Consider the following 15,618-nt stretch of genomic DNA (forward strand, 5'->3'; position numbering starts at 1 on the left):
GTCCATCAGGTGGCTTTCTGGCACACAAAAGACCTCAAATGATTGGAATCTATTACTATTGTTATTTTACCAAAAAGGATCAGAGAGAAACATCCTCACTATAATCAGCACCACCACCCTTATCATCACCATCATCATCATCATTACCACCAACTTCATCAACAGCACCCTCATCATCATCACCATCATCATTGTCATGATCACTAACATTATTTATTGAGTGCTCATATAGTTTAGGTGCTATTCTAAATTCTTTAATGCATTAACTCATTGAATCCTCATGACCTGCAAGTAGGACTATGAGGAAAGAGATGCATAGAGAGGTTAAATAATCTGTCCAAGATCACACACCTGGCCCATGGCATCAGCAAGTAAGGTGATGGCTCCTGCCAGCATCAGGCTGTGCATGCAAACTGAGCACAGGGTCATCCTACACGTAGCCCAGGATATAACAAGATGACAAGACCAGTAGCTCTTCTGCTGCCTAGTGACTGACAGAATGTATGGGAAAGAATTCTAACCCACAAAGCAATATTCAAACAGGAGGCATTACAAAGATGGCTTGGATAAAATATTGTGTTATCAAGCAAGCTGGACTTTAGAAGATTTTCCAACATTCTCTACATAAAACTAACCCCTTCCTCTCTCTCCTTGCTAAACAATGGGGAACAGATGAACCCCACTGATTTCCAATTCACTCCTTGTAGTCCATCATCCAGTGTCTTCAGGCAGGCCAGTCATCTTGTCCCAACAAGCACAGATGAGATGCAGCAAACTTACCACCCTTTGGCACTTGTACTATTGGAAACAAACACACAGAGGAAATCTCTCGTTAAAATGCATGCAATGTTCCTTTAAAATTCACAGGCGCTTTCTAAGACAGCCATTTCACTTGGCAGTTGGGCGCTCAAGCCTCCAAATTAAACAAGAGTGTTAGTGAATTGGGCCAATTCATCTGCTTCGTCCCAATGTAAATGTATACACCAGTGTGGCCATGGGTGTCTGTGTGCAGCCAGAGAGTGTTTACATGGTGAGAATCGAGCTTGGACAGTTAGGATTTGATCCCTCCTTCCCACTTTGCCTCTGGTGCTCGGCAGATTCCACCCTTCCCTGTTCAGAAGTGGAAATTCTCTGCAGGAGATGAGTTCACAGCCTGGGCTTCTGGCCTCCAGCCCAGGAAACAATGTACCTTTTGTGATGTCCTTTTCCTTTGATATGTTGGGCCATAGCAACAAGTGTGGAAGCCAGACCCCATATGAACTGGAGACAGAACAGGCTTAAGTGTTCCTTTGAACCAAGCAGAGGACTGTTTTTTAGAAAGAGGCTATCCTTAAGTGGAAAGATTTGAAAGTGCAACTTTCAATACATGAGCAAAATATTGTAGAGAATTATTACACTTTCACTACCTTTCTTACCTTATGACAGCCCCATTTTACAGATGAGGAAGCTGAGGCACAGAGAGTTTAAACCACTTTCCTAGAGTTGCTCAAGTTGCAGTGGTAGATCTGGGATTCACACTTAGGGGTCCTGACTCCAGGGTCCATGTTCAAAGCAGCTAGGTTTCCTGTGTTGTTTTGCTTTCTGAGATGGCACAGTCAGGATTTCAGCCTTTGAGGTGTCTGCTTTAAGAGCTGACTCTTGTATATAGTAGGTGTGAACTTGGCCAAGTGACTTCATGTGTCAAAGTCTCAGTTTCCTCCTCGGTAAACTAGAGTAATGTTAGTCATGTGACATATCCCATTGGGTTGTAATGAGGAAGAAATGATATAGAATATGCATGAAAGAGGTGGGATTATGAAGGGCAGTTAGAAAGTATGCATGTTTGTAGTGCTTTTTGATTTATAATGTGTTTTACTCATGCTGCTTAACCTTCATGTGAACTCTTTTGTCCAAGTCTCATCAATCCCAACTCAAATATGAGGAAATTGATAGCCGAGAAGTGACTGTTGGCCTTGCAGATGCCGCCACCACCCCGGATATTCCCGCATCCAGCCATGGTCAACCCCACCGTGTTCTTTGACATCGCTGCCGCCGGCGAGCCCTTGGGCCACGTCTCCTTCGAGCTATTTGCAAAGTCCCAAAGAGGGCAGAAGACTTTCGTGTTCTGAGCACTGAGGAGAAAGGATTTGGTTATAAAGTTTCCTGCTGTCACAGAATTATTTCGGGATTTATGTGCCAGGGTGGAGACTTCACACACCACAATGGCACAGGCAGCAAGTCCATCTACGGGGAGAAATTTGATGATGAGAATTTCATCCTGAAGCACACAGGTCCTGGCATCTTGTCCATGGCAAATGCTGGACCCAACACAAACGGTTCCCAGTTCTTCATCTGCACAGCCAAGACCGAGTGGCTGGATGGCAAGCATGTGGTCTTCGGCTAGGTGAAAGACGGCATAGGTGTTGTGACAGCCATGGAGCGCTATGGATCCAGGAATGGCAAGACCAGCAAGAAGTTCACCATTACTGACTGTGGACAACTCTAATACTACATTTGACATGGGTTTTATCTTGACCACCAGACCATTCCTTCTGTAGCCCCGGAGAACTCCCCTTTACCCCTCTCTGCTTGGAATGTTCTGTAATCTTCGTGCTCTTGCTGCAGTTCATTGGGTTCCATATTTTCCTTACCCCTTCCAAGTCTATCTGGGTTGCAGAGTTAAGTTTATGATTATGAAATAAAAATTAAACAAAAAAAAAAAAAAGAAGAAGAAGAAGTGACTGTTGGTGGTGAGAACGAAAATTGCACCAGGTGTTAGACAGGACTTAGACCAGACCTTGGCTCAGCAACCTTGGTACTTGCATTCTTGCTAGGAAAGAATTCAGAGGCCAGACTCAAACTATAAGAGAAAGTTTATTTAGAAAGCCACAGAGTGGAAGACATGAACTCTGGAAACAAGTTACAGAAGCCAAAGAAGGACCTTTGGAGCTTAGGAGAGAGAAGGGTAAAGGTAATGTGCCTGGGGGGAGGAGGTGGGGGATGGGAAAGGTGCAGGCCTGCTCCAGAGAGGGAGCTCACACTGAGGCCTCAGTCCTAAGGTCTTTGAAGTGTGGGGATTTTAGGTGAGGTCCCAGGGGAGGATCTCAACAGTAGCTTTCCAGGTGTGTTCTTTCAGGGTCATGGTCTCCACTGATTGGTCATCTCCAGGGGGTCATTACTCAATGCAGCTGGTCCTGATGTCAGTCATGGCATTGCTTGTGTGGTTTTGCTGCTTTTCTGGGCCTGGAGCTGAAATACAACTGAGGCGTAGATGTTATCCCTAGGGGTTAATGCTTAAAGAAGTGGTTGTGCAAGGCCCATATGGGAGTCTCATGAGGCCACTCTTCAGCTCCTTGTTCCTCCTCCCAGGGAGTCTACCACGTGACGAGTGACATGCCAGAGGAGGAAAGGTCAAGGGAGGGTCCTAATTGCATGACTAGTGATATAAAAGGTCAGGGGGTAGAAACCACATGATCAGTGATATGCTAGGGGAGGAAAGGATACCCTGGGGGCGAGGTCCTTGTTTCCCCAGTTTTGCCCATTGCTAGGCACAGAAGGCTCTTCGCCCTGGTGGTCCATTGCCCTAGCTCTGCTCATGTCTAACTGCCTACCACATGATGTTCTTAAGGTCCAGGACTTAAACCAAGGTCTTCTGAATTCAAACAAAAAACTCTTTTACATGACCTTTTTATGCTAAGAGTTCACAGGTCTGGGGAAGGGGGGAGCATAAACAATGTCATGGTCTTCATTTATTTATTTTTTATCTTATCTTTAAGTCTCCCTGATCATGTAGCATAGTGACTTGAACACAGAAATGATTTAGTTTGTTCTTGACTATTGAAACATGACTGGATAGAGAAGAAATTTGATTAACCAGAAACAGGGAAATGCAAATTCTGACTGAGTTTCTGAAATCTTGAATGATTCTTGAACAAAGGCATTGATAATATATCTAAAAGGTTCCATTTCACTCTATGTCTCATAAACGGAAATGTTGTATATATAAGTGAATCTTTGTTGGTTGACTAAGGATCTTACAATATTTCTTAGTCATGCAATTATGACACGTTTAGAACTAGAGTGCATCTCAGAAATCATCTGATCCAATTTTTTGCTCAGTGGACGGAAACTCACTTGGTGGCTGAAGATGCAGGATAACTCTTCCCTCTCTTCGCTATTCAGAGTTGAACTCAGATAATTTGGATTCAACTATCAAACTATTTATAAGAAATGTAACCGTGAGCAAGTTCTTTAACTACTTCATGCCTCAGTTTACTGATTTGTAAAAACACACTTTGATATTTTAATTTCTTCTTTTTTTTTTACTTAACCACACACCTGTGAGTTTGTCCCACCCAACCACAATGAAGGCTTGGAAATGTAGTCTTTAATCTGACAGTCAGGTGTCCCATAAAAATCATGGATCTAAGTACTGTGGAAGAAGAAGGCATTGGGGGACAATCAGTAATCGTTGCTCCAGGGAGTTTGTGGAATTTGGTGAAAGGCAGTCCTGCAACCTTCGTTTTGGTAGCCAGGAGCCTTTTGGTCCAAGCTAAATGTTTTCGGATCCGCACCTTAAGGATTTTCATTACCACGATCTCCTTCTCCTCAAACCATTGCCTCTCTGAGTTGTATGTAGCAGGGTAGAGCCCCCGTCCCGATGGTGGTGGTGGTGTTTGCTTTGGTGGCTTAGCCGTTGGATGGCTACAGTAGTCTGAGACGTGCCTGTGAAGAGCTGCCTATTTTGTGCGGCTTGTGGAATCAGCTCCTGTGACTTACGTTGTCAGAGTTCTGCTTGACTCAATACTGAGCCCAGGTCAGACCTTGGGAGGTTAAGCTGCTTTTTTTCTAGAGAGACAACCATCTCCAAGAGGATCTCTTGAAGGCTCTTCTTCTAACCGTGTAATGGTTACTTGAAACATCCATTAAATGACATTCACGCTGATTGTGATTTTGTATTCATTAGAGTTCCTCCTCTTATTCTGGACCTGATCTCCTTCTCATTCCAGTAAGTGATCACTATCTAAAGTAGTTTCACCTGCAGCAGGAATTTTGTCAGGATGCACACTAATTCATTTTTGGAAATCAAAGCAATCTTGAGAGTAGTTTTCCTCCACATATGGAGAATTATCTCTCTATCTGTCTCTTTCCCTTCTTCCTTTTGTTTGGAAATGTCATGGAACATGTGGTAGGGGCATTGGCTGCCAGGTGACCCATCTCCTCAGGCAGAAACCCCAGAGGGAAAGGATGTAATTTGGAATGAAAGATGGCCTTAGTCAGGCACAGAACTGAGAGGGACTACTGCTGTTGCGACTCCAGTGAGGGGCCTGTCGCTTTTCAAAGGAGCTAAGCACAGTTGTGTGAAAGTATCTGCTCTCTGTGGACCAGTTGTGGAATTTGTGGGCCTGGCTTTCCCACCCTCCAGCTCCACCTCATAAACCTCCTGCTCCCAACTAGGCTCCCTGAACCCAGGGTTCTGGGTGCTTCACACTCTCCCTGTCCTCATCCCTCTTAAGCCTCTAGCAGTTTCCCATTCTCCTAAATGTTTCTTAACCACTTAATTACTAACTTCTCTGAAAACCACTTGGCACTTTCAGGGGACAGAGCTAATGAGAGATAAGCGAGTATGAAACATGTTGACTGACTCGCCAAAGCTGGAGCAACAATATGATTTGGGGGCAGTAAGACAAATGTTAGGAATTAAAAAAAAATCGTTAATGTTTGCATCAAGTTTGGACTTTGGTTGATAGTAAGTGCTGGAGGTGAGTTCAAATCCAAATTCTTTATTGATTACCATCCCTGGCCCCAAGGGAGATTTCAGAAAGGTCAACAGGGCAACATTTGGGGGCAGATCTATCTTTTGGGGAAGCCTTGCCCCTTCCTTACAGACTGACTATGTTCTCCCGGGCTGGGCCTGGGCTCTGGGAGTGGGCCTCCAGGATAAGCTAAATATATGGAAATTCAGGTTCACAATGTAACTTGAATCTAGCTGGGAGGAAAGTTAACTGGGAATCAGAACTCTAGAGGTGAGTCAGGGGCAAGTTTTTGAAGGAGAAATTGGAATGAGGCTGAGGCAACCTTTCCACCTCTTTCTTCTCCTCCACTCAACCTGAAAGTACGTCAAATAATGTGGTTTCAGCTCCATTTAGCTTCTTTCAACCTGAAAGTCAAAATTTCTCTCTAAAGGAGGGAAACCTGCATGAACTGAAACTGAAGTAAGTGAACTCAAAGCCCTGTGAACTGAAACTGTTGCATTTCACACAGCTCCAGGTCAGTTTTCTCCTCTCCCATCCAACCCCACACCTCAAGTTATATTCATTCAGGGAACAAGTCAGATTTTGATCTTTTTCCAATTGTAGGCTCAGAAAACCATCTACATACCCATCGTATATTCTGTAGTCATAACGGCTAGAAGTGACAGTTGTGCTTGGTTTATCTACCACCAGTTTTGACATGTTGGACTAATCAAAAGGATTCTTCCATTGAGAGTAGAAAGCCCTCCACACAGAGAAATACTCAGGATGCCTCGATTATTGAAAAGGCTTTCAAGGATGGCAGGAAGATAGCTGCTTTCTTTCCTGTTCTCTCCCAATAGTCTCTTCCCTCCCATGAACAGACTGAAACATCAGATGTACCCAAAGATGGCTACTCAGAAGTTCTGAACTGATGCAATTGAAGGAGGTGGCTCATACAAGTAGGGCTCACCTAACACTGGAATAACCAGTGGGTGACTGTGGGATGGGACTTGGAGGTTTCCGTGCAGGGGTTGCCTCCAAAATGCCTCTCTCATAGCCCCCGATGACCACCATCAGGGTTGCAAGGGTGGTCATCAAGGCTAGGACATGAACTGAGTACAGAAGGCTTGCTGACCACATGAGCGTTATCTGTCTCATGGGGCTACCCAGATAGAAAAGAATGATTTTACTGGATGGAAAAATATGCCAAGTAGAAATTCCTTTGTCATTTGGGTGGGTTTATTTAACCACTTTGTGCTTTACTGGAGTTCTTTCTCAACTCCGGAAGTGCCTAAGTGATGAAGGGAACAAAATGGGATCAAAATGAATATTTAATTGTGTCTGTTTCGTAAAGATGCTTTCATGTGTGTCATCTCAATTCATTTTCATCTTTTCTCATTTTTAAGATTTTATTGTTGCTCTATTCCAGTTGTCCCAATTTGCACCCCCATGCTCTCCCCTGCCCTGTACCCCCTCCCGCACAGTCAATCCCCACCCTGTTATCCATGTCCATAGTTCATTTACATTAGTTCCTTGACTACACCCTTCTCCTTCTTTCCCCTCTCCTCCCCCTCCCTCTTCCCCTCTGGTCACTGCTAGTCTGTTCCTTGTGTTCATGCCTCTGGTTCTATTTTGCTTGTTTGTGAGAGCATGTGGTATTTGTTTTTCACTGCCTGGCTTATTTCACTTAGCATAATACTCTCCAGTTCTATCCATGCTGTCATGAAGGGTAGGAGTTCCTTCTTTCTTTCTGCCACGTAGTATTCCATTGTGCAAATGTACCACAGTTTTTTGATCCACTCCTTTACTGATGAGCACTTAGGGTGTTGTAGATAACACTGCTATGAACATAGGGATTCAGAGGTTCTTTTGAATTGGTGTTTCAGTATATGCTTACCAATGGCTGTTCTGAAACTCAGAGACAAGCCTAAGGTCAACTATCCAGGAAATGGTTGAGCTAGAATTCAAACTCCCATCTCTCTGACTTCTTCCATAAGGTCAATGCTTTCTTTCTAAAGGAATGGATTTTCAAGACCACTTAGGACAATCTGCCCATTTTATGGAAGAACAAGGAGAGGTCAGAAAGGTAAACAACTGACTTAAAATCATACAGCTAGTTGGTATCAGAGCAGTGGAAGACCATGTTTCTTGATTCCTAGACCACAGTTCTTTCAACTATACCACACAATTGCATCAATTAAAAATATCAGAGTATGAGAGGAGAATGACTTATATTTTAGACACTAGCAGAGGGATATTATATATGAGACTTCTTGCCACAATTTTTCATTATTATAAGCAGAGTATTTCTTACTGTGGCAAAGTGAACCTAGCATATGACCACTGCAATATTTTGTGAATAGATTCTCTGCAGGTATGAATTAAAAATATCATGGCCCAGGGGTTTCTAATGTGTAGGCAGAAATGAGAACCACTATTGAAACTCACAGTCCTCCCTGGCTGCTGTGGCTCAGTGAATTGAGCATCGGCCTGCGAGCCAAGTGTCCCTGGTTCAATTCCCACTCAGGGCACATGACTAGGTTGCATGTCAGGTCCCCAGCTGAGGGCGCGAGTGAGCGGCAACCACACAGTGATGTTTCTCTCCCTCTCTTTCTCCTTTCCCCTCCCTCTAAAAATAAATAAATAAACAAACAAATAAATAAATTATTTTTAAAAAAATAACAAAACTCAGTCCTTTTATTCAAATCTTTGCCTTTAAACTCCCCTTAAACAAAATGAAAGTGTTTTTAAATGAACTTAATTATCATAATTTAGGCTGTGCATGAAGACCATGGCTTTGTCAGGTGCCATCTGCAGAATTTCAATAGACTGGCTAGATTGTAGATGGATAGATATTTCTCCTTGGCTGGAACCCATGTTATACTTAATTCAGGCATAATTCAGAGTACATTTCAGTGAGAGGGAATTCTACTATGGGTGCCCTTTTGACCCTGAGATTCCATGATTTAATGTGTGTGTACGTGTATTATGTCACACACCCAGATATATTTATACATAAAATTTAGATATCTGCATACGCCCTAACAGAAATGATTATAGGTTTTTCTTTTTGTTTTTTAGGAGTCCATGATTTTGAAGGAATGTGACATTACTTCTGGGGGGAGATTTCTTGCCTCTTGCCCTGCCCAGGTGAAAATCTTGCTCGGAACAATACGCCTTCTATGAAACACTCTCCACAGAAAGTTGTGGGAATAAATCTTCCCTCTCACCACTGGAGCTGAAGTCAGGCTGAGTAGAGTACAGAGGCTTTGGAAGGATTGACACTCAAAGGAAGAGGGAAAAGTGCCCCGAAAATGAAGTCGGTTGGGGGAGGGCCTGGCCTAGAATTCCCTTCTGGCAACTGTTCTGTGGCTCCAGGAGGGTGTGAGTTAGGGCAAAAAGGCATCTAGAGCTTCTGCTTAATAAATCTTTGGCTCTCCCCTTTCATGCCCCTTTCCTTGGCTTTACCCTCTGCTGCATGGGTGAGCGAACATCCTCAGGAAAGCTGGAGTCAGCATATCCCGGGGCTCTAACTCCTGGAGCCCAGCGGAGTTCCAGGCCTGGCGAGCTGCTGCGGGAGCAGGATCTTAGCGGGGGTGGGGGTCTCTGAGACACCCCACATTATCAGGCTGCTCATGTTTGTTCTGGTGAAGCCCCTTGGGCTCAACTGTTAGGACTAGAAATCGGGTGGAAGAGCCAGCTGGACTGTAAACTAATTTTGTGAATTAAGACAAGATTGCAAATAACATTTACTTTATTTACCTAATTTTAAAGCCACCTACTTCATGGGACCTGCCCCCGTCACCTTATAAAAATGTGCCTGGTCCCCTTTTCCATGCTTTCCGTTCATTTTTTGCCATAGGTTATACCACACTCACACACATGTTCATTTTCTTACTTATTAGGTTTACTCCTCAGTAGACTGAGAAGCAGGATCTTCAAGGGGGTCTCTGACACCTCCCTCCATAGGGAAGCTCTTGTGGCCAGGATCCTTATTTTGTTTGCAGGAGCCCCCAACCCTCTAGTACAGAGGGTGTGTAGTAGGTGCTCAGTCAGTATTTGTGGATGCAAGAATGAACCAAAGCCCTCACTGTGTGTGCACAGTGCTTTCATGTTGAATCCGTGGAATCCTGAAAACACCCCCCGAGGCAGGTTCTATTAATCCCCATTTCACACCCGAGGGAACCAAAAAAGTCAAGAATTAACAAATTTCACTAATCACCAGAAGCTGCCTGAGCAGCTTGATGGGTTAGTCTCCCAAAGGTCACTGGCAAAGATGCACCAGGCAGGCAGTTGCCCCTTGCTCCCACTCCTACCCGCTCTGTGGTGAAGGCCTGGGCTTCCAGAAATTTATTTGAAGAAGCAGCCTTGTACTCTGTGGTTCTTGAGGTACTTTCTGGCCTTGCTGTGGGTTCCTACAACCTGACATTCCAAACAGTGGCATTTGCTAATTTCCTGAAGAAAGCTCCAGGAAGTCTTGTCCTCCCGTAAAAGCTGTTCACAGTAGGTGAGAAAAAGGGAAGTTTTCAGACCACCACACACTTGGAGGTTTCTCTTTCAGTGTTGTGTGGAGCTGACAAATAAGCCAATCTGAGCTGAGCTGGCCCCCTCCTCCTTCCACCCTGCTCCCTGCCTCTCCTCTTTTCCAGATTCTTATGAATATTTTGGTTAACTTTATCCCCTCCCGTGTTATTGTTGTTGTACCACATATAAATGTGCTGCCTCTGTAGCCCAGAGGAGCACGGTTGAGTTACAGTGAGGAGCTACAAGCCGAAGGAAAGAGCTGCAGTGTTTGGCTGGTCTGGTCCCAGATATACACCCGCACATCTGGACAAGAGATCATGTGACAGTTTGAAAAAGCCAGAAACATATCCTGGATACCATAAAAAATGGGTTGTGTTAAATTAAAAAGGCTTCAAATACTGGCTTAGCTGGTTTGGGGGTCCTTATTTCTCTGTTTTTTCATTGTTCTGGAATGTGATATAAGATGTGTGATTGCTGAAGACTTAATTTAATATTGTGAACCCATTATATTGTGAATTTGTTTGCAAGTTTTTCTTAGGTTTAGCCAGCCCTTCTCCACTTTCATAACTTTGGGCATGGCCTGTCAATTTTGGGATCAGGACTTGGTATCCTGGTAAAAAAAAAAAAAAAAAAAAAAAAAAAAGCTCTAGAATAAAAGAAAAACAAAAAAACACTCTCTCCTTTTTCACTTGCCAATCCCCCTCTGCCCCACCAAGAAAACTTTCAAACCCCCTGGACAAAATCTGCCTCATTTTACAGTCTTTTAAGAAAGATCTTGTAGTCTAGTAAGCTTTAAAATACTATTGGTGAGGAGAAATGTCATAGTTCCCTTTGGATAGAATCCAGAACAAATTGGAAATAAGAAGTTTCTTGAGATGAACGGATGTTAAACACCGAAGTATGGTTAAGACTCTATTCCTGCCACTCAGAAGAAAAATATATCTATTTTCTTTTTCTTACGCAAATAAAACATTCTTGTGTTGCCCACTGGACATATCTTTCTCCCTGATTTACCAAGATTGCAGAAACCAGGATTAAACAAGGCACCCATTCCAAAACCAAAAATCTGTTTTCTTAAAGTATCAAAGAGAGAATGACTTTGGAAGTCAGGATGTGATACAAAGACAAGATAGGAAAATTGTGCCTCGTTTCTTTTTTTTAAGAATAAACAGCCAATTAGGCAGAGTGCTCTCTCTTTCTCTCTCGCTCAAGATTTTATTATGTGCGCTGATGGGTCATCTTTTAATTTAGGAAAAAGTAATTGAAATACTATTGGTAAAATACCACTAGCTTTGGGTCTTCTAAAATATGCAAAATTATGCTTTTTAGCATATTAATTCAGTGCTTCTCTTCCTACTGTTAGACGGTCAGCTTCCTGTGAGCAAAGATCTGTCTTCCCTGCTCACTGTTGAGTCCTCAGTGTTTAGAACAAGGTCTCACCAGTGCTGTTGTCTAGTTTCCAGTTGGGTGTCTCTGTTTGTCCCTCCAGATGTACTCTGGACCCTGACCCTCTGGCTCTGTGCCCCAGAGCTGATTGGTTTGAACCGTGCCAATGGGCTCTGTGATGGTTAAGTTTATGAGCCAACTTGACTGCACCAAGGGATGCCCAGATTGCTGGTCAAACATTATTCCTGGAGGTGTCTTTTGATTCAATAACCTGAGCAATGCAGGAGGGCATCATCCAATCCATTGGGGGCTCAAATGGGGAAAAAAAGGCCGAAAAGGAGTGAATTCTCTCTCTGTTCTTGAGCTGGGATGTCCATCTCTTCCTGCCCTTAAATATCAGACCTCCTGGTTCTTGGGCCTTGTACCACCTGCTCCTCTGGTTCTCCAGCTTGCAGATAACAGGCTGTGGGACTTCTTGGCACCCATAACCACATGAGCCCGTATATATATATAGCTTTTCTGGAGAACCCTGACTGACACAGGCATGATAACCCTCCAGCTTCCCTTTGGTCACAGCCGATGGAAACAGTAGGGTACCTCAGCATACAGCCTGGCTGAGTTCCTAAACCATGGCCACAGCCCCTGTGAGGCCCAGGGATGGTAATGACTTCCCTCCTTCTATCCCCAGGGTCCTGCACTAACCCTTGTAATAGTCCCTTTATTAAAGTCATAATAAAATGACTCCATTTGAAGTTCTCTGTTTCCTCATGATGTATATCCTAAAATTAAGATTTATTGAATGAACAAATGAATGGGGCTTCACTAGTGAGCCATATTTCTGGATAATCCCAACAAGATGATCCCAGAGCCATTTCTTCACATATTCAGTTCTTTAGAGATGTAGTTATCACTATTAGTTTAAGGCTCCAAGGATGTAGTCGAGTTTCTTCAGTAAAAACCCAGTCTGCCCCAATCCGGCCCTTACTTGCTTTCTCTTGTGATCAATAATATGAACAAACAAAGCAGTTTGCTGCATTTTCAAAGGTCCATTATTGAATCTGTTCATCCACTCATTAATTCACTTATTCATCTTTCAGAAAAAATTTAATAAGCACCTACTGTGTGCCATGTATCTAGAAATGGCAGTTTTATTTCATTTTGCATGTCACCCAGTAGATTTACAGAGCCTGGAGTTGCAGAGGCTTCTGAAGTAGGCTGAGATTAGTGGGAAAATGTGTCAAGCTCAATTAGTAATGTCTGCCATGGACAGAGGAGTTGAGCACATACTATCTGTATTTACATGACCAGTGTTTGCCATTCCTGTGTTAGATGCCACTGAGTGAACAAAAAATAAAATACAATAAACCCTAGTAAGAAGATTATTTTTGCCTGCAGCTTGGCTGATTTATGCTAAAACCACATGCAGGTTTAAGAGTTCCTGATACGCAACACTGCCATGCTCAGTCACACTCAAATGGTATCATTGACCTGACCTATTTTCATTATTTACATTCTAGATGGTATTTTCTGGGTTACATAACCCAAACTAAAAGGAAAAATTTTTTTCACTCTACTTTCCTGAAATGTAAATCATGGACTGAAATGACTAGACCATCCCTAACCTTAACTAAGATGAATATTTGCTACTTGATTTTTTATCACTTTTGGGTAACTTATCACAGCCATCACTTAGTGGTCAAAGGCATTCTTTCTGAAAAACTTTTCTCTTCTTCCTGGATTTTCTTAAGTAGTGAACACACATGAGGCAAGTTACTGTTCTTAGCTCCTTCTTCTTTTTTTAAAAAATCCTCACCCGAGGATATATTTATTGAGACAGAGAGAGACAGAGACAGAGACAGAAAGCAACAGAGAGAGACAGAGAAATATTGACGTGCCAGAGAACATCAATCAATTACCTCCCCCGTATGCCCCAACTGGGGATCGAACTTTAACCCAGATATGTGCCCTGACCAGGGATCCAACCTGCAACCCTTTTTTGCATGGGGTGATGCTCCAACCAACTGAGCCATCAGGCCAGGGCCTTCACTCTTTATTCTCGATTACAGTCAGTTTTAGTTCTATATCCAGCACAACTCATAAGACACTGGACTTAACATGCTGATTTCCTTGATTGAACTTCCTGTGCCCTGGGTGTGCATTCCTCTGGGGTCAGGTTTCCTGATAGCCCTGTTTGGCACCTAATCCTCTTTCTTGAAACTGATTTCTTTTCTATTACCTAGCTCAGAAACCCTAGGCAAATTACTTACCCTCTCTGGGCCTTCATTTGCCAGAAGGAGATTACATAATAAGAGCTAATATTTACTCAAAAGTGGCAACACTTCCGGCCAAGATGGAGGTCTAGACACTCTGCGTCTCCCTCCACAACTAAGAATGAATACAGCTACCTCAAAACTAGAGACAACCAGAAGTTCCAGAAAATAGAGCTGCATGGAAGTCCAACAAACAAAGATATAAAGAAGAAATACTCATCCAGACAGGTAGGAGAGGCGGAGCTGGGTGGAGACGATGCAGTGTGGTGGCAGTAGCAGCCATGGCAATGGCAGGCCAGTGGAAAGTGCAGTCACACATTTTAAAAAGTAGGGAGGGACACCTGGGGAGCACCATCAGGACCAGACCAGACTGCAAAGCTCACAGTCCCAATGCCAGGAAAAATAAAGCCGCATTGCTTCTGACTGCAAACTTGTGGGGGTTGGGGCAGAGGAAAAAACTGCCAATCTCTCAGCAAAGTCCACTTGTTTAAAGGCCCCCACAGTCCTAGAACATCCGCAGATCCACCCACTCTGGGAACGAGGGCCAGGGCAACAGCTAGAGAGGCGCCAGTCCCATACGGAAGTGGGAGAAGTGCCTGGAAAAGGGTCGAGTGCTGAGCAAGTGGCATTGTTCCTTTTCAGACCCTTCCCCCACACACAGCACCACAACGTGGTGAATCAGCTTGCCTGTACTGACAAATACCTAAGGCTCTGCCCCTTACAATGTAACAGGTGTGACAGCTCTACCTCAGACACAGAGGCAAACAAACACAGGAGCCTGACAAGATGAGGAGACAGAGAGTTGTGGCCCAAAAGAGGGAATGGATGAAGTTCCAGTGGGAGAATTAAGTGACGAGGAGACAGACAACCTCACAGGTGTAGAGTTCAAAATACTGGTGATAAAGATGCTCATGGGCTTGACAGATATGCTTAAGTATGGCAAATGCTTAAGGGAAGAAGTGAAGGCTATTCTAAATGAAACAAAGGAAAATCCACACAAAATCAATGATGAAGGGAAGGAAACTGGGGTTCAAATCAATGATTTGCAACATAAGAAAGAAAAAAACAGTCAACGAGTACAGAATGAGGAAACAAGAAATGAAAAAAGTGAGGAGAGGTTTAGGAACCTCTGGGACAACTTTAAACATACCAATATCCGAATCATAAGGGTGCCAGAAGGAGAAGGAAGAGCAAGAAATTGAAAGCTTAAATAAAAAATAATGAAGGAAAACTCCTCAAATTTGGTGAAGGAAATACACATACAAGTCCAGGAAGCACAGAGAGTTCCAAACAAGCTAGACCCAAGGAGAACCACACCTAGACACAACATAATTAAAATGCCAAAGGTTCAAGATAAAGAGAGAATCTGAAAAGCAGCAAGAGAAAAGCAGAGAGTTACCTACAAAGGGTGCTTATAAGACTATCATCAGCTGATTTCTCAAAAGGAACTTTGCAGGCAAGAAGGGCCTGGCAGGAAGTATTCAATGTGATGAAAAGCAAGGACCTACAACCAAGATTACTCTATCCAGCAAAGCTATAATTTAGAATGGAAGGGCAGATAAGGTGCTTCCCAGATGAGGTAAAGCTAAAGAAGTTCATCATCACCAAGCCCTTATTTTATGAAATGTCAAAGGGACTTACTTAGTAAAAGAAGGTCAAAATTATGAACATAAAATGACAGCAAACTTACAACTATCAACAACTGAATCTAAAAAATAAAAATA

General features: G+C 43.3%; 1 pseudogene; it reads left to right on the top strand.

The window, feature by feature from the left end:
- The first annotated feature begins 1,977 nt into the window (after positions 1 to 1,977).
- On the top strand, positions 1,978 to 2,485 carry LOC150007084 (peptidyl-prolyl cis-trans isomerase A pseudogene; annotated as a pseudogene).
- Positions 2,486 to 15,618: the final 13,133 nt, after the last annotated feature.

The sequence above is a fragment of the Furipterus horrens genome, unplaced genomic scaffold, assembly GCF_987537825.1.
Source record: "Furipterus horrens unplaced genomic scaffold, mFurHor1.1.pri manual_scaffold_6, whole genome shotgun sequence".
Classification (NCBI taxonomy): Eukaryota; Metazoa; Chordata; class Mammalia; order Chiroptera; family Furipteridae; genus Furipterus; species Furipterus horrens.